Here is a 14794-nt window from a genome sequence, read left to right as displayed (position 1 = left end):
TCGCCATATTCCCTGCATATGCCATTGTGGGTGGTGAAACCCTTTCAGCGTATTGCGGATTCCAAGTTCATGCAGAGATGGTGGGAGGGTGGAAGTCAGCGGAAGGGAGATCTATATGAAAACAGGCCCTTTATAACGCGAGGGAAAGCAGAGGCCTCCTTCGCGCTGGGGACAGGGCAATTCTTACAATACGAGAAGAAGATCTCAAGCGTGGCCTCTGAGCTCTGGACATTTTTCCAGAGGAACCCCCCCTTACACCAATGTGCTACGGGTAATGCACTACATGGCCCGGGGACGTCGATTGATATCTCAACTGTATCAGGCGTTTGGAGAGGATGCCCGAGGGGAAATGGAACGATATAAATGGAGAACCTCTCACGGAACAAGAGTGGCTACGAATACATGAGGGAGTCAGGGGCGCCAGCTCTAATGTGCGGTTTAAACTCGTTCAATATAATTTTCTACATCCGACTTACTGAACCCTACAAACACTGAGCAGAATGTACCCAGACTGTTCGGATACATGTCCCCTGTGTGAATGCAAGGAATCCTACCTGCTGGTAAATGGGACGGGGGCTGGAGTTCAACAACCCTCTGATACCTCCTGTATAAAAAGTGTCCACTCCTGAAATGCCAATAAAGTTATTTGAAGAAAAAAAAACAGGATGTGTCAAGAGGCCACATCTTTATTCCAAATGTTTGTAGCCTTTGGTCTTTTAGCCAAGGGGAGGGTGGCAATGTGCTAGGAGAGGGGGGGCTTCACATTCAGACTAGCTGCATCAATGGATCACAGAACTCTATTACAACAATATGGCGAGTACATACACCCCACTACATCCTATCACCTAACATCCTAGACACATAGGAGCCCTCTCAGGCAGAGATGCTACCTCACAGAAATAGCATTCACCTCAAATATGGCACTGGCGGTGGTGCTCCCCTTCACTAGGGCTTCAAATGGTGGTGTTTTAGAGAGAATGATTTTTCAGTTTCATTTTCTCAGCGACATTTGTCACAGGTCTTATTCTGTGGGGACCAGGGGTGGTAGCCTGAGGAAGATTCTGTGAAATTTTCCCTCATCTTCGTAGGTCTATGCCACTTTCACATTACAGATACTGGTACATTGCTACAGTATTGACAGTAATGCATTAGCTTGCCATTTCTATCGATGTCACGTGAAGTTAATGTTATTTTTATCTGAAAATATAAACAAAAGTTTTACAAAATCTAAAAAAAAAAAAGCTATTTTCTTGTACAACTAAATTTATTTCAAAATTGCTCAGCAACACGTCAAGCCCAACACACTAGTTTCCTAGGACCATGGGCTGCTCGAGTCCATGTTTTTTTTAGGGTGGGGGCGGGGGAGGAGTCGGGTTGATTCTGGTACTTGTAGTCATGTATATGACTACAAGTATAGTACATTATAGAAGAAAAAATAAATAAAGACTACCACTTCCAGAATTTATAAAATAGCCCTGGACAGGCTCTGCACCCCAGGCGTGGACCTGTGAAACTTGGCAGCTGTGTACACTATGTGCACCACGTGCTGAGCCACGTCTGGAGCGCAACTCTGAGCATTATGTACCTAAGCCAACAGTCCCCCGCCCCCACCATGCACTGTGAATGCGCGCCAGGAACCGAGATAAATCAGTGAACTAAGCAAGTCTATGAAACGCGACGTAAGTCCTACATCTCAGGGCAATTCCATGAGCAGCGCGGGGTTAGCGGGTGTGGGCAGCGGGGTATGTGGAAGGGGGTGTGGGCAGCTCGGTATAGGGGAGCGGGGATGTGGGGAGCGGGTGTGGGTAGCGCGGTATGGGGGAGCGGGTGTGGGCAGCGCGGTATGGGGGAGCGGGTGTGGGCAGCGCGGTATGGGGGAGCAGGTGTGGGCAGCGCGGTATAGGGGAGCGGGTGTGGGCAGCGCGGTATAGGGGAGCGGGTGTGGGCAGCGCGGTATAGGGGAGCGGGTGTGGGCAGCGCGGTATGGGGGAGCGGGTGTGGGCAGCGCGGTATGGGGGTGCGGGTGTGGGCAGCGCGGTATGGGGGAGCGGGTGTGGGCAGCGCGGTTCTCTCTGACCAGAGTAATGCACCAGCTCCACTCGAGGCCTCCCTCTTCCACGTTTACACAGGCGGTCACTAACCCACTCGATGCCTTCAGTACTTCCTGTGAGAAGGTTTCGACTTTGCCTTGGTCACAGGACAGGATATGTGAGCTGCATCGCCTGCCCCCGCAAGGGGGTAGGGCTTCTGTGAGCTGAGGCAGGCGCTTTCTGTGGTGTAAACGCGCGGCGCCCCACCGAACAGCTGGCCTCTTCGAGCACACACATCTGAACAACAGCTAATAACACAGGCTGCACGAGATAGCATGGGCCCCTTGCCTACCAATGACCCCCTCGAACAACGTGTCATTTTAAAATATTTGCTTCACTATAACGAACAGGAATGCAATCTGTGGCACAAAACACTCAGGAAATACAATGCCCAATTAGTAGTTTATAGATCGCCTTAAAATGCGGTCAGAGAATATTTGGCTTTAAAGAACATAACTATTTGCATTTCATTGCATGTTGGGTTGCCTATCAGATACCAGCCTTGCAGACTTTCAGAGGAATGTTAGTCAGCACATAGTCACACATGACCAATCCCGGTGAGTATGCTTTTAAACTAACAGCACTTGCAACTCCCAGATTTGAGAGAATGCTCATTTTAAAAATCGGGTTAAGTCAGTCAGAAAACTTTATTTCGGCTAAAAGCCATAAAAGTTCATACCACATAAAACAGTACCAACAAGGTTAAAAGGGGTAATACATAGTTTTAAATATAAATGTTAAATAAAAAAAATAAAAAAACAATGAATAGAATAGTTAACACATGGATTGCCTTAGTGTGGTAATAGTCGTCTTCTAATCAACCACATTGAAAACAAGAATTTGGCAATCACCGTAACATATAAGGGAGAAGAATCGTACTTCAGCAGCCTGAACAGATCCCTGTAATTCCTAGCCCCCGTGTTATTTGCGAGTTGGATAATCCATCTTCGACGGGGGACTTTATAGGCAGGACAAAAAAGTATAGCGTGGACCTCGGTTTCATCAGAAGCACTACACCCAGGACAGGGTTTCCAAACAGAGCCAGCCCACTTATTCGTTCTTGAGTGGAGCGGGAGAGAACCATGCCTGAATTGCAAGAATAATTTTTGGGCAATAACCGGGTGGATCAGATCTATTACTGGCTCAAAGCTATAGGCAGCTTTTATCTCGAAAAAAGCAGAGGTCAAATTAGCAGTATTAACTGATCGAATAGCCTGGGTCAGGTTATGTTCCTCCAAGGTTTTTGCCAATGATCTTTTTGAAACAAAAGGGCAAGAGTCCTCAGGTGTGAGCCAGAGGTCTTCTCTTCCTATCTCCCTCAGCAATTTTTTTTACGTAGGCTAGCCAAGGGATGGCACCTGCCTTTGGTATCAACAGGATGGATTTTATTTCCTCCTGAAAATTTGCGAGTTCAGGGGTGCTCCATATTCGGCGCCAATACATTACTGGTCTGGAAGCGACCAGGTCTGCAATGGGATTAATACCTAGGTCCATCCTAAGCGGCTGAATGGGAGTACTCATTGGAAGTGCAAATAATTGTCTTAAAAATTGATTTTCTGACTTGGATAACAACTGGGCTGAGTTATGGCCCCATAGTTCAGATCCATAAACTACCACCCCCCTAGCCTGGGTTTTATAAATCTCCACCAGAGGGCTAATTAGTTTTAATTGACTATTTTTATACATCTTTGTGATTCCCCCTGATATCTGCGCAAGTTTTAAATTTACTTTTAAAATCTGGGCGCCCCAGGTCATTTTATTGTTGAGTGTCAGGCCCAGGTAGTCAAAGAGGTTCACCCGTTCTAAGGGCAAACCGTCCAATTTTGGGATAGGGCGGTTAATAGTGTCTGCGTGGAGGACCATACATTTGGTCTTACTCACGTTAATGACTAAATTCCTTTTCCTGCAAAATGTCGCAAATCCGTCCAGGACTCTTTCCATCCCCATGGGAGTCCTGGAGAGAAGCAGAGTGTCGTCTGCAAACATTAATGCAGGAATTTTCCTACCTGCCAGCTTAGGAGCATCTATGTCTCCTAGAGCCAGGATATCCTCAACCAGCCCATTTAAGAAGAGGGAGAAAAGAGTTGGGGCTAAGACGCACCCCTGTCTGACTCCCTTCTCAACTTTGAAGGGGTGCGTAAGTTCTCCATTAAGTCCAAACCTGACTCTAGCAAAAGTATCTTTATGTAACCGCTCGAGTAGGTCACAGAGATAAAGAGGTGCTCCCATCCCTTTTAGTAGCTCCCACAACTGGCTACGATCCACCGTGTCGAAGGCAGACTTTAGGTCAACAAACGTGAGATAAAGGCTGCCCCCTTCTAGAATGATAGTTTTCCAGTGGATCATTTGCAGCCTAAACAGCTGGTCCACAGTTGACATTTTGGCTCTAAAGCCCACCTGCAGAGGGGTTAAAATATTAAAGTCCTCCATCCAGGTTTGCAGTCTCCCCAAAAGAATGCGCGCAAAAATCTTCTGGGCGACGTCAATAGGCTGATAGGCCTATAGTTTGCCGGATCCAGGGGAGAACCCTTTTTGTGTATTGGTATGATCTCGGCACCAGCCCATGTAGAAGGTAGCGGCATTCCAGCTAAGATTGCATTAAAAAGACCATATAGATATGGCACCCAGATGTCAGGCTCGCTTTTATAGAGATCGCCTGGGATCTTGTCTAGACCTGGCGCTTTGTTTGGTAGGACTTTACTAAGAGCCACTCTAAACTCTCTAAGGGTGCACCTCTGGGCCAGACCCGAAATGGGGGATAGACAAGCGTTAGGGTTGGGAAAGATTGTTTGCTACCGGAGGCTTAGAAGCATACAGGGCTTCAAAGTAACCACGCCATATTTCTTCCCCAAGATTAGGTTGAAAAGCTTGGTTAGGACGTGACGATCCTGTTTTCACTAAACTCCAGAACAATCTTGTGTCCCTATTCTTAAGTGCTAGAGAGATCTCCTCCCATCTACTTATTTCCCATTCTTTTTTTGCTTCGTTGGTGATTTTCTTAAAGTAAGCCTTCGCTTCCTTAATTAATGGCTTGTCCCCATTCTTAATGGTTATCAGGAGCGATGACTTTGCTTCCCTGCAAGATTTGTTAAACCAGGTGATGTTCCCCCTCATAGATGCCGGATTTCTCCTGATTTCCCGGCTAAAATGGGTTTCTAGAGTACCACAGAGTTCTAGATGGGTTGCTCCAATCAGATCCAAATCCATGTGAGCCTTTGGCAAGTTGGCTTCTCTCATAGATTTCTCCAAAAGGGGATAAATATCAGTGTACATGGCACAAAGATTCCTTTGGGATTGGGCCATCTTTTCCCATCTAACTCTTCGAGCACCACAGGCTATAACCAAGGGTGCTAGTATGGGTAAATCATTTACAGAGACATGGCAGTTGGTGAAACCCTCCATGGTTACAGCAATGGGATTGTGGTCACTTTCGCAACGTTTATTAACTTGAAAGTCCATAATCCTTGGCCACAGGCCCATGCTGAGCATAATATAGTCAATAATGGAGTTTTGGCCATTTCTTTCAAATGTTGGGTTACCTGGGTTGTCTGCTGGGAGCCTGCCATTACATGCCCGCAGCGAGAAGGTAAGTGTGATCGAAGTGAGCTGGAGAACCAGTGGAGTCCAAGCCTTCGTGGGATAGGTGTTAGCTGGAGGGATTGCCCTCACTTCGTCCTCTTCCTGAGATACTGGGGTAATCAACCCATTCAGGGGTTCAAAGTGGCAGTTGAAATCTCCACCAATTATAAGGTGATCAGTGTTGGTAATTGTGGTAAAAAATACCTCTAAACTAGTCAAAGCAGGGGACACTTGGCCATAATTCACTGGACGGGAATAGATGTTTATCAGGCACAGCTCATGGTTATCCCGAAAGGTGATAGCTAAGCACATAATGTCCGGAGAGTCAGTGCTAATTTTCCTGGTAGAACATCCCAAATGTGTTCGTACCCAGATGGACAACCCTCCCGATGGCCTTCCCCCATTTGGCCTTACAGCGGGTTCCCAGAAAGTAGCGAACCCTAAGCGATAAGGCTTCAGTGCCCAGGTTTCCTGGAATAGGCAAAGGTCATGTTTGTCAATGAATTCCCCCCAGTCGGGACTTCTAATAGACGAGATAATCCCGCCACATTCCAGGATAGAATTTTTAGCCCCTCAACCCGAATGTTGGATGGTTTAACGGGGTGTAGCCGGTGGGGGGGTAGATACAATTCCCAGGGTAGTGCTTGAATTGTCCCTAGTATTGTCTACTAGCCCTAATTCTATGGGAGGCTCAGGAGGTAACGTGTTGGTGAGGGAAATAGCAGGGTAGGACACAGTTGTCTTAGAAGGTAATGTCTCCGCTGGCTTCAACTGAATCTGGTGGGTTATCCCTTTTTTACAGCTTCCGCCCCAGTATGGAGTCGAGGTCAAAGCGAGGGAAGTTCTCAAACCAACGTCTGATCTCGAGGTGTTCCCTTCTTTATGAGACTTTCGACATTCAGGAGTTGCTACAAACAGTCTTGCGGGTGCCCCCCCAACTTTCAAAGCATTCCCAGCTTCCCGGGTCCTCCAATTTTCATAGCCCAGGGATACTTGGGGGTATGGAGAAGGAACCCGACTCAACCTAGGCTCCATCTGCGTTGGGGCAATATGCCCATACTCAAGGTCGGGCATCAGTCAATTAAATGCAGTCCAAGAGTCTAAACCGGTTATGGCAAGGAATATTATAACGTATGGAATATGTATCGGCCTCTTTTGTTCCACTGTGGCCAGGTCCCGTCCCCGCTCTTCCCCATTGAGAGTTAGCTATGTCCCTCCTATGGTTGGATACTCCTAACGGATAAAAATAGGATAAAAAGGGAGTATGAATTCCATCAGCCATATTAGGCCGCCCCCCCACCCCCACATATTTTACCACCCTAGGGTCTCTAAAATTTACAACAATGCAATCACCCCTTGTGGTCTTCACACCCCGGCCTACCCAAGAAACTCTTCGTACCATCAAGATTTCCCCATTTAGATTGGGTGGCAAAGGTCTATTAGCATTCAACCAATGAATTACCTTATGTTTCGAGGACAAATAAGGTTCAACACTATCTTGGGGAAGTTCAGGTACACCTGTTAAAACCACCACGTATGGGCTAGAGTCTGGTGGTAGGTCAATTCTTGAAGAATTCCTAGTGTTAGAAAAAGTATCAGAGCTGGGATTGGCCGGGGGAAGGAGAGGGGGTTGGGGTGGAGGCCCTGCCACACAGCCAATTTCACTTGATACTTGAGCCTGTTGAGGGAGAGGAGGAGAGGCAAGCCTACCGTCTGTATTAATTAAAGGGTCCCTTTCAGTTAGAGCTTGATTGTGAAGGGAGGAATGATCGACGGCCTGCTCGCATGGCCTATTAGAAGGTGATTTAACAGGTTGGTGACAGGATATCTTCAAGGCTGGATATGCTATTGCCACTGTATTGGGCTGGATGGTATCTATTAGCAGTGATATTTTACTTTCCAATGAAGATAAGCGCTTAACTAAAGGGGATAGACTCCCATCGATAATCGTGACCATTCTATCCCAAAAAGCGCTAGGAGTCAAACCCCCCAGAGCTTCCTCACATGTGGCTGTGGAAATGGGGGATACTACAGGTTCTCGAATGGGGATATTATGTGTATCAATTACTTTCGTGGGGGTATTAGGGTCTGGATTAGGGAGTGGCGTTATATTTTTATGTTTTTTTTGGGGGGGGGGGGGGGGGGGAACATCTCGTTGGAGCCCCTTCACGCTTCTTCCCTTTTGTGGCTGATGGATTCGCCCCCAAGCGTTTACTTCTGACAGACCGGTCCGTCATGGACCTTGTTTTTGCACAGTTAAAAATAGAAGCTGGGGAGAGATGTTCAACTGATTGTAAATCAGCCTCAGTTGGCCTTTCGACCGAAGAGTTAATTAGTGTGGGGGTGACAGAGGAAGGTGACTCACTTAACAAAACCTCACCTAGCGGGAAAATTGAAGACTGGGGAACAGATTTGTCAGGAGAAGGAATGGACATAATGGCTCCCAATGAGGATCGTTTCCCTAGCTTAGGGTCTAGGGATACTCTACGTTCTGTGGCAGCAATCTCATAAGCCAAAACATTACTAGCTCGGGTTATAAAATTGTCCAAAGTCCCCACAACGTTACACCCCTTAGGGGCCAGCCTCAATAGTCCAGTAGCCATAATGATATTACCTTTGGGAGCGTGGCAGCCAAGAGGAAAGCCCTACCCTACCTCGTACAGTCTCGAACGGCCTCAAACGGCCCGCTCTTAGCCCGGTCTTCGCCCCGGTCGTTGTCCCGCACGCGTCCCGCTGACGCGAGAGAGGAAGTGATTCCTTAAATAAGTGGATGAAAGTGGGCGGGAAGAGGACCCAGCTGCGCCGTAGGTGGGGATGCGCAAAGGAGGCTGGTCCTCTCAGTCCCGCGAACACAAATCCAGCGAGGAAAAGCAGTCTCACCCAGCAGGAGTCAGGAAGGGTTCGTAACAGCCACCAGAGTTCACAAGCAAGGCGGGTTTTATATGCGGCAAGCGGCGCCCGCGTAGCGGGGGCCGCGAGTCGTTACTCCACTGATACAGGAGGGGGGCGGGAAGAGGACCCAGCTGCGCCGTAGGTGGGGATGCGCAAAGGAAGCTGGTCCTCGCAGTCCCGCGAACACAAGGAAAAGCAGTCTCACCCAGCAGGAGTCAGGAAGGGTTCGTAACAGCCACCAGAGTTCACAAGCAAGGCGGGTTTTATATGCGGCAAGCGGCGCCCGCGTAGCGGGGGCCGCGAGTCGTTACTCCACTGATACAGGAGGGGGGCGGGAAGAGGACCCAGCTGCGCCGTAGGTGGGGATGCGCAAAGGAAGCTGGTCCTCGCAGTCCCGCGAACACAAGGAAAAGCAGTCTCACCCAGCAGGAGTCAGGAAGGGTTCGTAACAGCCACCAGAGTTCACAAGCAAGGCGGGTTTTATATGCGGCGAGTGGCGCCCGCGTAGCGGGGGCCGCGAGTCGTTGCTCCACTGATACAGGAGGGGGGCGGGAAGAGGACCCAGCTGCGCCGTAGGTGGGGATGCGCAAAGGAAGCTGGTCCTCGCAGTCCCGCGAACACAAGGAAAAGCAGTCTCACCCAGCAGGAGTCAGGAAGGGTTCGTAACAGCCACCCACAATCGGGTTAAGTAAATGTTCCAGATAGCAAAACACTGTTCGATAAGAGTGCAGGATGCCTAAAGATAAGATGGGCCAAGCTGGCAGCACTAAACATTGGGAAAGCAGGCAGCGTTGGGGAAGCAACATTGCAGCACTCCCTGGAATGAGACTCACACCAGGATTACCTCTGGCCCGCTCACCTGACTGCCCTCTGAAAATTACCAACCATCTGGACACAGCAGTCAGCTATCCAACAGCAATCCAACAAGGGTTGTACCCTGGCCCGGTCCTGGGTATTTTCATCTGGCTGGGCCAAGGGTTCGTTTGAGTGGGCCAGTGCGGGCCCAATTTTTGTCAATTCTGTAGGAAGCCTACAAACCCAAGATTTTCATGATATCTTCTTCCAAACAGGCATACAATGCATCTAGAGTTATTTAAGAGAAAGAGCTGATGTCTATAATCAACAGCCCAACTCTTACAGTTTCCAGCAGACTAGGCTTTAGCACTAGGATTCCAAGCAGACTGTAATAGTCGTTCAAGGTTAAGGAGGTCCCTGTTACCACACCGAAGCCTTGACATTCTGCACTAGGAAGACTGGCACTAAAAGCTTGATCCGGCTTGAGCCTGAAGTATGGCTCCAGCTCAGCTTTAGGTCCTTTTGGAACTTCAAGCCTATAATGAGCCGACCTTTCTTGTACTTTTGCCCGCCACCCTCAATCTACCCAGGATGTGGGTTTACGAAGAGAGCTTCCAACTCTGGAACTGAACACGCTAGGTTAGAGTCTTGGCGTTGGCTCAACAACCCCGTGATTCTGGGCAAAATCTCAGGTGCCTAAAAGAAATGACCGTGACCTTGTATAATGTAACTGGTGTTCATGTAAAGCACTTCAATATCTCCAGGTCGAGTTCACACTATATAAAAACAGCAGAAACCTGCAGTAAGTAATAAAAACAAAGCATTAACATAAAAAGTAGAGACAAATAGATAGCCTTTTAGGGGCTCATCTGTACAAAGTGAAAAGATAAAACCTGGATAAATTGGAGCTTCCCCACTTAAACAGTGTGAGCTTGGGCAAATATTTTATTTCAACAAACCTCGTTTTTCTTCATATTTGCGCATTAAAACACATTCAAATATATGAATCAGAAAACCAACTATACAAAAACCTATTGGGTTTGATTTTATAGACTAATGTTGCTCTATAATAATATGGGTCACATACAAGATCCACATGACAACTGTCTTGCCTCTTTGTTCACTAATAGCACTGCTACCACGGTGATGACGGGGTAGGAATGACTGTAAGCTGATGTTTAAAAACTATCACTTTTACTACGTGCTTCTCGGTGCAGCGCCAAAGCTTCCATGTGTTAAAGAAATGCAAAGTTTTGCATTTTGAAGAGACTGTATCCTATTTGACATGATGTTGGTTGTAGGCTTCACATAGCAAACATTTTCAGGGCTGAGCTTGTGCAAGGGCTCTAAGGGCCAGGCTACAGCCTTACCTCGGCTCTCCCAGGTAATTTGTTTTCTCACCCACCTCCAAAACACACCACTCCATTTCAGTTTTAAAGACGGCGGAAAAAACACTTTGACGTTCCGACTTTGAAATCGATGAAGCTTTCAAGTGGTGCCTTCCCCGTGGCCCGCTGCTGTGACTGTGTGGGGCAAAGGTCATATTTGGGTGGGCCTGGACCACCCAGCCCCCCTGCTAAAACCGGGCCCGGTTGTACCCGTCAATCACAGTAGCCAAGACCCCACGTGACGAGGTAGCAGCATAACTGCACCATCACCCACTGGGCTAGCAAGTTTGCCAATTTACAAGAGGAGTAAACTGGAAAACCCTTCTGGTGTTTACCCTATAACCTCTACGCCCTACACCAAGAGCTGATTAAACATAAGACACAACAACCAAACCGGAAATATGAGCAGGAAAGAATGGCGTAGCCACATTACTATATGTATCGGACTCCTAGAAGTGACGGTAACACTGTAAATGTGTAATGTTACCGCACCGGCCAACGGGCTTGGCAAGGCCATACCAATAGCAGAATGTGCACAATACAACTTCTAATAAATAACGTCATTATACAAAAGATTGGCACGATAACCAAGAAATCTAGATATTCACTTTAAACCATTCACAACCATCCACCACACCTTAATGAGTTAAAACAACAAGCATTTACAATGCAATGGTCTCGGCATTGTTAAAGTTAGAGCTATTGGCATTGCTCATGACATTTTTGTTTATGTTTTTAAAACATTTAAAGAAACGGCATTGTTATTTACAATGTCAATAGCTTAATCACCCTCAAATGCGAGACCTATTGCATTTGCACCCACACACAGAGCCACACACACAAAGCCACCCAAACACACAGAGCCACCCACACACAGAGCCACTCACATAGAGCAACCCACACACAAATAGAGCCACCCACAGAGCCACCTACACACACACAGTTACCCACACACAGACAGAGCCACCACGCATAGAGCCACCTACAAAAAAAGCCTCCCAGAGAGCCTCACACCCACACACACAGCCACCCACACACACAGAGCCACCCACACACAAACAGAGCCACCCACACACAGAGCCACCCACACACACACATAGAGCCACACACACACACACACACAGAGCCACCCCCACACACAGCCACACACACAGCCACCCACACACACACACAGCCACCCACACAGCCACCCACACACACACACAGCCACCCACACACACACACAGCCACCCACACACACACAGCCACCCACACACAGAGCCACACATACATAGAGCCACATACACACTGCCACACACACATACACAGAGCCACACACCCACATACAGAACCACACACACACAGAGAGCCACACACACACACACACACAGATCATACTACCTCCATCTTCCTACAACACAATCCTACAATTTCGCCAGTCTCGACAAAAGGACAATGATCTGACGTCCTTAAGTACACATGACCAGTCCAACCACATTATTTCCTTGGACCACATACAAGTTTTCACTGGCAACAAAAATCCACGACCACTGGGGTCTCAACTTAAACATCTATTAACCACTAACCCAACCGAAAGCGATCCACTCACCTGTCATTACCAAGCGATTTCATGCGCCAGCGCTCCATACAGCTGTCATGCCTCAACCCTACCTCGGCTTCGGGCCCATCGGTCTGTTTACTTCCAGAGCTCGGTCTCCATGGAGTCCCGCAGGTCATTGGTACGTCACAGAGGCAGACGAGCGATAAGCCACCCCACCCAACCCAACCCAACCCCCCCCCCCCCCCCGCGACGGTCCACGGACGCGTCTCCAACGAGCCTCAGGCACCTCCATAAAGCAGTCACAGCAGTGAGTGCCTCGCTCTCTCAACGTACCGGGGCAATCAAATTCCTTCCTCCGAAGTAATGATCAGTCAGCTTCAACATCTCACCTGACCAGCTAGACCTTAAGTTTTTCTACCGGGTACTTCGGTCGCCATTTTATCGCTTCGGCCACCATCATCCGTGCGTCTCCCGGTCAACCTGTGACACCGCCGAGGTCACATAGCATTGCCCCCCCCCCCCCCCCCCCCCGGGTTCTTACCTACTCAGTGTCCAGCTCGGACGTGTCTGAAATCGCGCAGAGATCAACGGACCGTTGGCAGAATTTCAGAAGGGCAGCGGCTCCGTAGAGCACTCCTCTTTCTCCGAGGTCAAGCAGAAATGCCTCGGAGAAACGCAGCTTCATTTTCAGATTCGGAGGCGTGGTTTTTTTTCTCTCCTCTTCCCAGTGGCTGGAATGTTTACATTCCAGAGATTCCAGAGGAGAGAAAGAAACTAAAAAACACCCCCCCGAATCCGAAAAAGACGGGGCTTAAATGGACAGACGCCCCTCTCCTCCAATGGCTGGCCTCCGTTTAGGAAGCAAGCCAATGGAGAAGAGGGCGGGTTCAAGCCCCACTACTGAAAAACATTAAATCTCGCCAAGCGAGACTGCACAAGCGCAGCCTTCGCTAGCCGAGACTTAAAAAAGCACAGGTGGACATTCAAAAGCTTCTAAAACAGCTCAGACCAGTGCAATGTAGAGTTACATCGAGCAGCGCCGTTTGCAACCCAAGTTGGATTAACAGTACCAGTTTAACATGTGCAACCAGCAAGAACACAAGTCTTGTATATTTGCACATCGCTACATTCAGGAGCAGTATTATAAAGCACAATGTGAACTTCGACTTTGTAAGTATACTTTAAAATGTTCCAGGTTAGTAACACATACTTTGCAGAGGCGACCAGTAGATTTCTAAAATAGCAACCAAAATGCCCTTAAGGATGCTCAACCATGAAGAGCTGCCCCACCTGGGCCATGCACCAGTGAGACTTTCCAGGCAATCTTCTTTAGACACAGAACAAGAGTAGGAATAGAAAATCCATTTTACTATTATGCCAGCTGTTTTTTGATTTATTTAAAATTAGTTCTGACCTCAGCTCTCGGGTCCTAGGACAACGTTCTCCATTTAAACAGAGAGCATGTTTATTACAGTCAATGCAACTTAGCCACGGCTGGTCTCCCGACACATATCTTGACACTGGGCTGCAAGGGGGGGTTGGAAGCTGCACATGATACAACCAGAGCCACGTTCAACAGCCAGTATTGGATGAACCACAGTCCAGAATCATTACGCGTGATTAGGCGTTGCGGGGAAGGTGGTTTCTGTACAGGCCCAGCATGTGCGCGCTGAGCCAGTCTGCTGTATAAAAACAAGCATTGGCATAGCCAATAGGTCTCGCCTTTTGGACCTTATAAGTGTTTAGACATGCAGCATATTATCCTGGGTCTCTTCCTTCCCTCAACAGATGTGATGTCAAATGACGCTAAATGTGTCGGAATTACCTTTGAACGTTTGCCTGCTTTCAATAATTACTGTTCTTGATTTCACTGCCAGGAGGAAGGACCGGCATGGACAATCTGCACTGTTAACTGACATCGCCTAATGAGACACAGTCATGTCAATCAATGGAAACAAGTAAAGAATAGTGCATCTAGAATATAAAAAAAAGAACCCTGGAAGAAGCACAGACTCCGGGCAAGTGAGCCCACAGTGCACATGACTAGGGTAACATAAGATCAGCAGTGTAGAGGTGTCTGCACACAAAACCAAACACCCTTCAAGAGCGGGTGAGAAGCACAGGGAAAGTACAGTCTTTAGCTGACTCAAAACCATAACCCCAGTCATTTGTGTTGACTGAGGGCAAGTGGAACATTACCTTGCACTACCGGCAGTGATGGAAACCTGCTGGTGGGTGTCAAAGCAGATTGTGGCCACTGCATAGCATGGAGCACTCAGCAGTGAAAGCGGGGGTGTTTAGGTACATGTGTGTTTGATTCAGACATGTGCAGACATCTTTTGCGGAGGAGTGCAGCAGCTGTGATGCTGCAGTTTTGGGTCAGCAGACGGGGGTAAACAAAGACAGACTGTAACGAGGAGGCCATCCTCAATGTTATTCTAGTGAAGAGTCAGTCACAAAAACTTTATTCGGCCAAATGCGGCCATGAAAGTACACATGAAAACATATCA

General features: G+C 48.1%; 1 protein-coding gene across 8 annotated transcripts in view; it reads right to left on the bottom strand.

Annotated features, from left to right (window-relative positions):
- LOC146816470 (uncharacterized) overlaps window positions 1-14794 on the bottom strand; it is a 219433-nt gene that overhangs the window by 174588 nt on the left and 30051 nt on the right. For 2 of the 8 annotated variants that reach the window (XR_014962912.1, XM_085610303.1), the window contains exon 1: window positions 2142-2210. The exons of 5 other annotated variants lie outside the window; for them this stretch is intronic. The gene's annotated coding sequence lies outside the window, so the exon portion shown is untranslated. One more of the 8 variants, XM_085610304.1, reaches the window with a different exon arrangement.

Source organism: Triturus cristatus, chromosome 6 (assembly GCF_964204655.1).
Source record: "Triturus cristatus chromosome 6, aTriCri1.1, whole genome shotgun sequence".
NCBI lineage: Eukaryota > Metazoa > Chordata > Amphibia > Caudata > Salamandridae > Triturus > Triturus cristatus.
The sequence above is the reverse complement of the archived record's forward strand: the minus strand, read 5'-3'. Positions and strand labels throughout refer to the sequence as shown.